This window comes from Artemia sp. Qi Xiang Cuo, chromosome 12 (assembly GCF_049724085.1).
Source record: "Artemia sp. Qi Xiang Cuo chromosome 12, ASM4972408v1, whole genome shotgun sequence".
Lineage (NCBI taxonomy): Eukaryota > Metazoa > Arthropoda > Branchiopoda > Anostraca > Artemiidae > Artemia > Artemia sp. Qi Xiang Cuo.
In genome coordinates this window covers 34,751,710-34,763,784 of record NC_142805.1, presented here as the reverse complement: position 1 = coordinate 34,763,784, position 12,075 = coordinate 34,751,710, and the positions used below count along the sequence as shown (strand labels likewise).

The window sequence follows — 12,075 nt, the reverse complement described above, 5'->3', positions numbered from 1 at the left end:
AGACACTATTGAGAAAGTGATTGGAGACACTAGGCATCCCTGACCAAGTGCTAAAATGAGAGAGGAATTTGGGAAAATATTTGAGGGCACCAACTCGCCTCAAGTCTGTTGCAAGTGAACAGAATATTAAAAAAACGCACAAAAACTACAGACACAAAGATACTAATCACACACACAGAGGACAAACACACAAACACAACACATAGAGACGACACAAGCACAGAGACGATACACACACACAGAGTCAACGCACACAGAGAGACGAGACACGCACACAGAAAGGACAAACACACATAGAGACGACACACACAAAGAGACGACACACACACAGATACGAAGCACACATAGAGACGACACGCACATAGAGACAACACAAACACACAGAGACAACATCCACATAGAGACGACACACACACACAGAGAGGACACACTCAAAGTGACGACTTACACATAGAGACAACACACACACAGGGACGACAAACACACAGAGACGACACAGACAGAGAGACGAAAGATACAAAGAGACGACACACACACAAAGAAGACATAAACACAGAGACAACACAAACACAGAGACAACAAACACACAGAGACGAAACAATCATAGAGACGACCAGAAAACATATAATAAAAACACACAGAGACAACACACACACAGATATTAAACACAAAAAGCGATTACAAACGCAAAGAGTGGACAAACACATAGAAATTACACAAACAAACTCATACTACACACACAGACATAGAGACATAGAGATATAGACATAGAGATAGAGACATAGACATTGGAGACAAAACAGACATAGAGATGACAGACACACAGATACGAAACACCCACAGAGAAGACATGCACAGAGACGACACACACACAGAGTCCACTCACACACAGAGAGGACAAACATACAGAGACGACACACACAAAGAGGACGAATCACACACAGAGAGGACAAACACACAGAAACGACACATAGAGACGACATATGCACAGAGACGACACTCACACACAGAGTCAACTCACACAGAGAAACAAGACACACACTCAGAAATGACAAACACACATAGAGACGACACACACAAAGAGACTTCACACACACACAGATATGAAACACACATAGAGGCGACACACACATAAAGACAACACACACACAGAGACAACAAGCACACAGAGACGACACACACACACATAGAGACGACACACACAGAGATACTCCACACACATAGAGTCGACTTACACATAGAGACGACAAACACCCATAGACTAAAAACACCCATAAACGACACACACACACAGAGACGACACACACATAGAGACAACACAGACACAGAGACGACACACACAAAGAGACGAAAATGCATAGAGAGACGACATGCACACAGAGACGACACACACACAGAGACAACACACACACAGATACGAAACATCCACAGAGACGACACATGCACAGAGACGACACACAGACCCAGAGCCAACTCACGCACAGAGAGGACAAACACACAGAGACAACAGACACAAAGAGACGACTCACACACAGAGAGGACAAACACACAGAAACGACACACACAGAGAGACGACACACACACATAGAGACAACACATACACAGATACGACACACACACAGAGAGGACAAACACAGAGAAACGACACACACAGAGAGACGACACACACACTAGAGACAACACAGACACAGATACGACACACAGACAAACAGAGACGACACATACACAGAGACGACACACACATAGAGACAACAAACATACAGAGAAGACACAAAAACAGAGACGACACACTCACATAGAGAAGACACAAAAACAGAGACGACACACTCACATAGAGATGACACACACACACACATACACACACACACACACACACACACACACACACACACACACACACACACACACACACACACACACACACACACACACACACACACACACACACACACACACACACACACACACACACACACACACACACACACACACACACACACACACACACACACACACACACACACACACACACACACACACACACACACACACACACACACACACACACACACACACACACACACACACACACACACACACACACACACACACACACACACACACACACACACACACACACACACACACACACACACACACACACACACACACACACACACACACACACACACACACACACACACACACACACACACACACACACACACACACACACACACACACACACACACACACACACACACACACACACACACACACACACACACACACACACACACACACACACACACACACACACACACACACACACACACACACACACACACACACACACACACACACACACACACACACACACACACACACACACACACACACACACACACACACACACACACACACACACACACACACACACACACACACACACACACACACACACACACACACACACACACACACACACACACACACACACAAACACACACACACACACACACACACACACACACACACACACACACACACACACACACACACACCCACGACACACACACAGAAGAAGACACACACACAGAGACAATAAACATACAAAAATCAAGAGAATGTAACTGTGACAAGGTAAAGCTGTGGATCTCCACCATTCAGGCTAGTGGACTAAGACCCCAATATTGAGCTACTGGATTTCCACCATTCAGGCTGGTTGACTAAGACCCCAATTTTCCAACTCTTGCATTTCACGACAGAAATTCAAAATGAACTTAGAAAAATCAAGAGAATGTAACTGTGACAAGGTAAAGCATAACAAGTCACTACTGAAATATTCTAACTCTTGCATTTCACGACAGAAATTCAAAATGAACTTTGAAAAATCATGAGAATGTAGCTGTGACAAGGTAAACCACGACAAGACAATACTGAAATATTCCAATTCTTGTATTTCACGAAAGAAATTCAAAATGAATTTTGAAAAATTAAGAGAATGTAACTGTGACAAGGTAAATCACAACAAAACACTACTGAAATATTCCAACTCTTGCATTTCAATGAAAGAAATTCAAAATGAACTATGAAAATCAACAGAATGTAACTGTTACAAGGTAAAGCACAACAAAACACTACTGAAATATACCAACTCTTGCATTTCACGACAGAAATTCAAAATGAACTTCGAAAAATCATGAGAATGTAACTGTGACAAGGTAAAGCACAATAAGTCACTACTGAAATATTCCAACTGTTGCATTTCAAGGAAAGAAATCCAAAATTAACTTTGAAAAATCATGAGAATGTAGCTGTGACAAGGTAAACCACGACAAGACACTACTGAAATATTCCAATTCTTGAATTTCACGAAAGAAATTCAAAATGAACTTTGAAAAAATTAAGAGAATGTGACTGTGACAAGGTAAAGCTGTGGATTTCCACCATTGAGGCTGGTGGACTGAGACCCCACGATAAACCGAGTGGATTTTCATCATTCAGTCTGTTTGACTATGGACCTACTTTTGACTTAGTGAATGTCCACCTTTCGGGCTGGTGTACTATGACCACTATACTCAGTTAGTGAAATTCGACCTATCAGGATGGTGGAGTGTGACCCCAAAGCCAAGTTTGTGTAGTTCCACCATTCAGGCTGGTGGACTAAGACCCCAATACTAAGCAAGTGGATTTCCACCATTCAGGCTGGTGGACTAAGACCCCAATTTTCCAACTCTTGCATTTCACGACACAAATTCATAATGAACTTTGAGAAATAAATATGATGTAAATTTGAGAATGTAAATCACAACAAGTCACTACTGAAATATTCCAAATCTTGCATTTCACGACATAAATTCAAGATGAAATTAGAAAAATAATGAGAATGTAGCTGTGACACTGTACACCACGAAAAGACACTACTGAAATATTCCAATTCTTTCATTTCACGAAAGAAATTCAAAATGAACTTTGAAAAATTAAGAGAATGTAACTGTGACAAGGTAAAGCACAACAAAACACTACTGAAATATTCCAACTCTTGCAATTCAAAGAAATAAATTCAAAATGAACTATGAAAATCAAAAGAATGTAACTGTGACAAGGTAAAGCACAACAAAACACTACTGAAATATTCCAACTCTTGCATTTCACGACAGAAATTCAAAATGAACTTCGAAAAATCAAGAGAATGTAACTGTGACAAGGTAAAGCTGTGGATCTCCACCATTCAGGCTAGTGGACTAAGACTCCAATACTGAGCTAGTGGATTTCCACCATTCAGGCTGGTGGACTAAGACCCCAATATTGAGCTAGTGGATTTCCACCATTCAAGCTGGTGGACTAAGACCCCAATTCTGAGCTAGTGAATTTCCACCGTTCAGGCTGGTGGACTGGGTCCCTAATACTGAGCTAGTGAATTTCCACCATTCAGGCTGGTGGACTAAGACCCCAATTTTCCAACTCTTGCATTTCACGACAGAAATTCAAAATGAACTTCGAAAAATCAAGAGAATGTAACTGTGACAAGGTAAATCACAACAAGACACTACTGAAATATTCCAACTCTTGCATTTAACGACAGAAATTCAAAATGAACTTTGAAAAATCATGAGAATGTATCTGTGACAAGGTAAACCACGACAAGACACTACTGAAATATTCCACTTCTTGAATTTCACGAAAGAAATTTAAAATGAATTTAGAAAAATTAAGAGAATGTAACTGTGACAAGGTAAAGCACAACAAAACACTACTGAAATATTCCAACTCTTGCATTTCACGACAGAAATTCAAAATGAACTTTGAAAAATTATGAGAATGTAACTGTGACAAGGTAAAGCACAATAAGTCACTACTGAAATATTCCAACTCTTGCATTTCAATGAAAGAAATTCAAAATGAACTATGAAAATCAACAGAATGTAACTGTGACAAGGTAAAGCACAACAAAACACTACTGAAACATACCAACTCTTGCATTTCACGACAGAAATTCAAAATGAACTTCGAAAAATTATGAGAATGTAACTGTGACAAGGTAAAGCACAATAAGTCACTACTGAAATATTCCAACTCTTACATTTCAATGAAAGAAATCCAAAATGAACTTTGAAAAATCATGAGAATGTAGCTGTGACAAGGTAAACCACGACAAGACACTACTGAAATATTCCAATTCTTGCATTTCACGAAAGAAATTCAAAATGAACTTTGAAAAAATTCAGAAAATGTAACTGTGACAAGGTAAAGCACAACAAAACACTAGTGAAATATTCCAATTCTTGCATTTCAATTAAAGAAATTCAAAATGAACTATGAAAATCCACAGAATGTAACTGTGACAACGTAAAGCCCAACAAAACACTACCGAAATATTCAAACTCTTGCATTTCACGACAGAAATTAAAAATGAACTTCGAAAAATCAAGAGAATGTAACTGTGACAAGGTAAAGCACAACAAGTCACTACTGAAATATTCCAACACTTGCATTTCAACGAAAGAAATTCAAAATAAACTATGAAAATCAACAGAATGTAACTGTGACAAGGTAAAGCACATCAAAACACTACTGAAATATTCCAACTCTTGCATTTCACGACAGAAATTCAAAATGAACTCCGAAAAATCAGGAGAATGTAACTGTGACAACGTAAAGCACAACAAAACACTACTGAAATATTCCAACTCTTGCATTTCACGACAGAAATTCAAAATGAACTTCGAAAAATCAAGAGAATGTAACTGTGACAAGGTAAAGCCCAACAAGTCACTACTGAAATATTCCAACTCTTGCATATCAATGAAAGAAATTCAAAATGAACTATGAAAATCAACAAAATGTAACTGTGACAAGGTAAAGCACAACAAAACACTACTGAAATATTCCCACTCTTGCATTTCACGACAGAAATTCAAAATGAACTTCGAAAAATCAGGAGAATGTAACTCTGACAAGGTAAAGCACAACAAAACACTACTGAAATTTTCCAACTCTTGCATTTCAATGAAAGAAATTCAAAATAAACTCTGAAAATCAACAGAATGTAACTGTGACAATGTAAGGCACAACAAAACACTACTGAAATATTCCAAGTCTTGTATTTCAATTAGAGAAATTCAAAATGAACTATGAAAATCAACAGAATGTGACTGTGGCAAGGTAAAGCACAACAAAACACTACTGAAATATTCCAACTCTTGCATTTCACGACAGAAATTCAAAATGAACTTCAAAAAATCAAGAGAATGTAACTTTGACAAGGTAAAGCACAACAAGTCACTACTCAAATATTCCAACTCTTGCATTTCAATGAAAGAAATCCAAAGAGAACTTTGAAAAATCATGAGAATGTAGCTGTGACAAGGTAAACCACGACAAGACACTACTGAAATATTCCAATTCTTGCACTTCACGACAGAAATTCAAAATGAACTTTGAAAAAATTAAGAGAATGTAACTGTGACAAGGTAAAGCACAACAAGTCAGTACTGAAATATTCCAACTCTTGCATTTCAACGAAAGAAATTCAAAATGAACTTTGAAAAATCAAGAGAATGTAACTGTGACAAGGTAAAGCACAAAAAAACACTACTGAAACATTCCAACTCTTGCATTTCAATGAAAGAAATCCAAAATGAACTATAAAAATCATCAGAATGTAACTGTGACAAGGTAAAGCACAACAAAACACTACTGAAATATTCCAACTCTTGCATTTCGTGACATATAACCGAAATGAACTTTGATAATTCTAGAGAATATAGCATTTATAATGTAAATCATGAAAGGACACTCCTGAAGTTTTTCAACTCTCGATTTTCTCCAAAAAAAATCTCAAACGAACTTTGAAATAGTCAGAAAATGTAACTCTAACATGATAAACCACGACAAGACACCTTTAAAATAATCCTAGTCAGGCATTTCAATGAAATAAATTAAAAATGAACTATGAAAATCAACAGAATGTAACTGTGACAAGCTAAAGCACAACAAAACACTACTGAAATATACCAACTCTTTCATTTCACGAAATAAATTAAAAATGAACTTCGAAAAATCATGAGAATGTACCTTTGACAAGGTAAAGCACAACAAAACACTACTGAAATTTTCCAACTCTTGCATTTAAATGAAAGAAATTCAAAATGAAATATGAAAATCAAGAGAATGTAACTGTGACAAGGTAAAGCACAATAAAACACTACTGAAATATTCCAACTCTTGCATTTCAATGAAAGAAATTCAAAATGAAATTTCTGAGTATTTTTTGTTTTCCATCCAAAATTTACCCCCCCCCCTCCCGTGCCCTCAGAAATTGGGGAACGAAGGGCCTCTGAGCCTTCCCCTTGAGGCAGATCCCATTTATTTTTTATTCTGAGCATTTTTGATTTTCCCTCCAAAATTGACCCCCCCCTTCCCTGCCCTCAGAAATGGAGGAAGGAGGGGCCTCTGAGCTTTGCCCTTGAGGCAGATCACGATTTATTTTCGATTCTGAGAATTTTTGATTTTTCCTCCAAAATTTACCCCCCCCCCTCCCCTGCCCTCAGAAATTGGGGAACGAAGGGCCTCTGAGCCTTCCCCTTGAGGCAGATCCCATTTATTTTTAATTCTGAGTATTTTTGATTTTCCCTCCAAAATTGACCCCCCCCCGCCCCTGCCCTCAGAAATGGGGGCACGAAGGGCCTCTGAGCCTTCCCCTTGAGGCACATCCCATTTATTTTCGATTCTAAGTATTTTTGATTTCCCTCCAAAATTGACCCCCCTCCCCTGCCCTCAGAAATGGGGGAACGAGGGGCCTCTGAGCCTTCCCCTTGAGGCAGACCCCATTTATTTTCGATTCTGAGTATTTTTGGTTGTCCCTCCAAAATTGACCCTTCACGTTAAAAAATTATCCAATCACTAATTACCCTTTTTTGCAAATGTCAATCAATGAATTCCGATTGTAAAAGCGTTTTTAATCATGTTACCTAACCCACAATACAGCAATTTGATATGCGTAGCCTACTGCCAGGAGCCAGTGGGGGGATCCTTGCTCGTAATTGCTAATCACCTTAACCCTTTTATCCATCGTCAAGTACATGCTCCAAAAATATTTTATTCAGAGATTTCACGTTAAAAAATTATCCAATCACTAATTACCCCTTTTTGCAAATGTCTATCAAACGCCAAGGAACGTAATCTCACCGAACACGTCAAACTGTTTCCACAGACTTCAAAAATGGAACTGTGGATAACACATGGGTGATTGACAGCTTTCCCTAAAAAAACTTTCCTAATAACCAGTCTGATAATCTGCCTTGGTAATCTGTCTTGGAAAGCTGCCAGGGAACGTAAAGGCCCAGAATCCAGACGAAGCACCCTACTTATATATGGTTCTTATGGAAGGAATGCTCGTATAAACTTCAAAGAGGGCTCATTTGATTGGAAATTGAAAGTTCTAGTTCACTTTTTAAGCGTCAAAAGATATCGGAGGGTAACCAGCCCCCCCCACAAACCCGTTTTTTCCCCAGTACATCCGATAAAAATTGTGAGATAGCTATTTTGTTAAAAATAGTTCAAAGATCATCTAACAAAAACTCCATTGTCGATACATTCCCCCAGGGCCCGGGGGCAGGCCTTGTAAGTTATGAGTCAAAAGAGATTGGAGGGCACCTAGCCCCTCTCCACATTTTTTTCCTCAAATCCATCCAATAAGAACTTTAAGATAGCCATTTTTTTTAAAATAGTTCAAAGACCGTACGACGAAAACCGCGGGGTCGACACAGCCCCCCTCCCCGGGCCCGAGAGCAGGCGTTGTAATTTATGGCCTGGGGAAATATATGGTTCTTATGGAAGGGATGATCGTAAAAACTTCAGAGAGGGATTATTTGTTCGGAAATTGAAGGTTCTAGTTTTTTTAGGGTCAAAAGAGATTGGAGGGAAGCTAGCCCCCCCCCCAAGCCCCCTTTCTCCAAAATGCATCCGATAAAAATTTTGAGATAGCCATTGAGTTAAAAATTGTTCAAAAGTCAGATAACAAAAACTCAGGTGTCGACACAATCTCCCAGTGCCCGGGGGCAGAGGTTATAAGTTATCTCCTGGGGCATATATGGTTCTTATGAAAGGGATGCTCGTATAAATTATAGAGAGGGCTCATTTGAGTAGAAATTGAAAGTTCGAGTTCAGTTTTTAATAGTAAAAAAGATCCGAGGGCAACTAGCCCCCCTCTCCATGCCTTCTTTTTCCAAACCCATCTGATGAAAATTTTGAGATAGACGTTTTGTTAAAATAGTTCAAAGGTCGAAGAAAAAACCCCGGTGTCAATACGTCCCCCAGGGTCCGGGGGAAGGTGTTCTAAATTCTGCTCTAAAGGCATGTATTGTTCTTATGAAAAGGATTCTCGTATAAACTTCATAGAGAATTGATGTTAATTACTTTACAGATTCTCCCCCTGTTTTTAGTTAAATTTCCCAAATTTGGCTTATCCCCTTCTCATTAAACCCCCAAACTATAATTGAATTCAAAACATTTCCTTCCCAAATTGTTCACTCCTCGCCTACTAACATTCTACAGCATGAACTAGTAAACAATTACATAATACAAACACTACACAATACCTGCATAAGTAAAAACTTACATAGTATAAACGAACCACACTAACAACAGTAGTCGGAAACTGGATATTTTTAACACTTCATTTTTCTTTCTATACTTTAAAATAGACTTGATCCCCATCCCCTGAATTTGATGAGGACAAGGAAAGTTGGGGTTATGTATAAACTTTGAATTAGGGCAAAAGGAATGACCGGGAAAGGCTAATTAATCCTGAAAATACCAGCGACAAATAAATAAAATTGCAGAATCTTTAAAAATCATACCATGCAGCAATGACGTTAAGATATTATTCCCAATAAAATCCTCGGGGTTTTATTTCTGCGGAACGCCTCGGTTTATACCTATTTGGTTTTTCTCTACTAACTTGTGGTTCGACAAATGGCAGTACTACTGTTGATATCTCTACATAACTATTAGCGCTACGCATTAAAACCATCCCGTGAGGCATCAACCTCATCCCACTGGACCTCAAAACCAGCCCCCTTTCCACCTTTTTTTCCCCATCCCACGGGACCTCAAAACCAGCTCCGTTTCCATGGGTAGCCAAACCGCCCTGCGAGGAATCAGTACCATCTCGCAGTGCAACAAAAAAAAAAAACCATCCCGGTAGTCATCACTACCTACCCACGGGACCTAAAAACCACCTCCCTTTTCCTGGGTAGCCAAACCGCCCAGCGACGAATCACTACAATCACGCAGAGCAACAAAAAAAAACTATCCCGTGAGGCATCAGTACCATCCCACGGGACCTTATAACCAGCTCCCTGTTCCTGGGTAGCCAAACCGCCCTGCGAGGAATCAGTACTATCTCGCAGTGCCTTCTCATTATCATTGAGTCCAAATTTTACCCTCGTCAGCGCAGAAAAAAATTCATCGGAAAAAGAACACGTGTCTCCTTTACTCACTATCTGTTCTATCTGTTCATATTGCTTTACAACCTTGTACGCATCACCTAAACAAAAAAAAAATTCTGCACTATTCTCTAACAAATACCGTTTGTAGGACGGTCTGATCCCCTCCTTGAATAAATTAAGAGCAAATCTTCCAAGGAATACACCATCATCCCTGGCTTCTAAGGACACCCTACATGACCTTCCTAATTTTTGCATCCTTCTATAGAATAGATATGCCCTTTCATCCTTAAATTGAGCCACGCCTACAAACTCTGCAACCATTTTGCCTACTATTTTGCCTGGGGCATATGCTACAAGTAATCCATGTTTTAAACTTGACAAATTTATAATCGAGGGGAGTCAAATAAAATAAATGGAAATATGCCATTTTCCCTCCACTGTTTTACAAAATCAAAAGCAACCTTTTTGTTATATCCAGTTTCCGCCGGATCGAGAATAGGAATAAAAACTGACATATTGAGATTAAAATTTGAAAAAGCAATTATTCTTAAAATTTAAATATTTGTTTTAAACACGGTTCTTTAATTACGGACTCTATATTTTGGGCAATAAACTTCACTACTAACAACAAGGGTCTAATAAAATTTACTGGGTTAACCGTGGTAAATCACTTACGAAAGATAGTCTGTTCCAAATCCAATTGCAGTTGGTCTCAATCAAATCACTAGCGTCAAATGTAGTCACAATTGAGAATTAATTTTCGATTATCGAATTAAAAATGTTAAATTTTGATTGGAAACTGTCAAATGTAGATCACACGTCGACTGTACAAAATCAGGAGAAAAAAACCCACCAAACGCAGAATGGCTAAGTGAAGGTAGAAATTGACCGGAGACTCTCAGTTGTAGAAATTTGAATTAGTAGGTAGAAGCTATCGCGATGAAATCCATATTAGGCATTGTGTAACAGCCTATTTCAAAATGTTCATTTAAACGAAAGTGTTTTTCAAGAAGGCCCTTTGAATAGAAGAAAGTTCAATAGCTCGTAACGTTTCGACGTCTTATTAATTAGTATTTGCGGCTCAATATCACAAGCAATTTTGGTAGCGGGCGAAATAGCTCTTCAATATGTTGCCAGTATTTAGCATAAGATGTCGTAAATATTTATAACGGTCACTCAAATGTCACTTGGAGGTTTTCCACTAGTGATATATGCTCCACTAGTTTTAACCGCTTGCCACCACTCTGTAAACCTCTGCTGTCAACACTCTGTAAAGCTCTCTTTAGTTCTGTATTTGTGCCCTTTTGTAATTGGCAGATGTAATGGTTTACGTAAATTCCAAGATAGTCAGTACACGTTGGTATAAGGTCTTTATTGAATAACGTGAGAATACACACAGAGAAAATAAGGTAGCACAAGATCAACTAGCTACGACGATGGCGACCGATGGACTCCCTTTAGAAATGACCCAAGAATATAACTTTCCTGGAACGGAAGTTCCAGGCCTGGGAACGACCCCTTTCCCACCACCAGCTTTAGTCTCAAGAGCCCCCCCCCCCTCTGGACCGCTATCGTTGACACATAAATGCCCAACTTACTAAGAAATGAGATACCCGGA

General features: G+C 39.1%; 1 protein-coding gene across 2 annotated transcripts in view; it reads left to right on the top strand.

Annotated features, from left to right (window-relative positions):
- LOC148946053 (uncharacterized) overlaps positions 1-12,075 on the top strand; it is a 349,628-nt gene that overhangs the window by 29,004 nt on the left and 308,549 nt on the right. The gene's annotated exons all lie outside the window — the stretch shown is intronic.